Raw genomic sequence first — 1678 nt, 5'->3', positions numbered from 1 at the left:
GGTCCATGGAAGAATTGTAGCTGTTATGCTCATTAATATTATAATGGCTACTACCTAAATTATAACCTAAAGTTGATAATTGATGTCCAAGTAGCCAACCCTAAATTTGTAATCATTGTGGAGTGAGTGAAATTACAATGGAAGTAGTTTAAACTCCTAATATCTTAAATGAAGTTGGTCTCTTCCAATAAAACACGACTATCTTATCTTTTTTAGAACATAACTTTTATTCTTTATTCTTTTTTCTTCTTTCTCTACATTAATTATCTTTCTCTTTTTACACTACTTTTAGTAATTATCTTTTTTAGAACATAACTTTTATTCTTTTTACACTATTTCTATTTTTTTTTTTTCTCTCTACAGTAATTATCTTTTTACAATATTTCTATTCTTTTTTCTTCTCTCTACAGTAATTTTTCTTCTCTCTACTATTCTATTCTTTTTTCTTCTCTAGTAATTTTTCTTCTCTCTACTACTTCTATTCTTTTTCTTCTCTCTACAATAATTATCTTTCTACAGTAAATGCTCTTTTAATACTTGTGTACCCCACCATATATGTCTCAAATGGAACTATCAAATTTTTACACTATTTCTAATTATCTTTTTTAGAACATAACTTTTATTCTTTTTACACTACTTCTATTTTTTTTTCTTCTCTCTACAGTAATTTTTCTTCTCTCTACTACTTCTATTCGTTTTTCTTCTCTCTACAGTAATTATCTTTCTTTAGTAAATGCTCTTTTAATACTTGTGTACTCCACGACATATGTCTCAAATGGAACTATCACATTTTTACACTACTTCTATTTTTTTTCTTCTCTCTACAGTATTTTTTAAAACATAACTTTTATTCTTTTTACACTACTTCTATTTTTTTTCTTCTCTCGACAGTATTTTTTAGAACATAACTTTTATTCTTTTTACACTACTTCTATTCTTTTTTCTTCTCTCTACAGTAATTATCGTAAACCCTATGTAAATAATTTAACAGCAGTCTAGATCTAAAAGATATAATAATAATTGCTCATGGATTTCATTAACAAAATAATAAATGAAATAATGATGATACATAACAGAAACAACTTAATATATCGTCCATTATAAGGGCATTTGGTTTAGTGGTATGATTCTTGCTTTGGGTGCAAGAGGTCTTGAGTTCAATTCTCGGAATGCCCTCGAAAAGGAAACAAAAAACAAAAAAAAAAAAATAGTTATCAATTGGCAACTTATATAAATTTCATATATAGACTAGCAACTAAGTGGTATGATTATTGTTTTGGGTGTGAGAGGTCTCAAGTTCAATTCTCAAAATGACAATATTATATCAAAATGAATTAAGCAAGATAATATGATTTAAAATGTGAATTTTAAACATTGAACCAAGAACATGAGAATAGAGAATGAAACATATTCTATAATATGATTTAAAATGTGAATTTTAAACATTGAACCAAGAACATGAGAATAGGGAATGAAACATATTCTTGAAAGAATAAAGATCATCTCGAGCCCGAGAATAGAGAATGAAACATATTCTTGAAAGAATAAAGATCATCTCGAGCCCGACTTCAAAAAGAGCATTACACAAATTGTAGAGAGCCATATCAAGCCCGACTTCAAAAAGAGCATTACACAAATTGTAGAGAGCCATATCGAGCCCGACTTCAAAAAGAGCATT

General features: G+C 27.8%; 1 non-coding gene across 1 annotated transcript; it reads left to right on the top strand.

Annotated features, from left to right (window-relative positions):
* The first annotated feature begins 1104 nt into the window (after positions 1-1104).
* TRNAP-UGG lies at positions 1105-1176 on the top strand. Its single transcript has one exon. It is a non-coding gene; the product is annotated as a tRNA-Pro (tRNA).
* The last annotated feature ends 502 nt before the right edge of the window (positions 1177-1678 follow it).

Source organism: Cucurbita moschata, unplaced genomic scaffold (assembly GCF_002738365.1).
Source record: "Cucurbita moschata cultivar Rifu unplaced genomic scaffold, Cmos_1.0 Cmo_Scf00084, whole genome shotgun sequence".
NCBI classification, from domain to species: Eukaryota; Viridiplantae; Streptophyta; class Magnoliopsida; order Cucurbitales; family Cucurbitaceae; genus Cucurbita; species Cucurbita moschata.
Note: the sequence above shows the minus strand (reverse complement) of the source record. Positions and strands in the feature narration are given on the sequence as shown.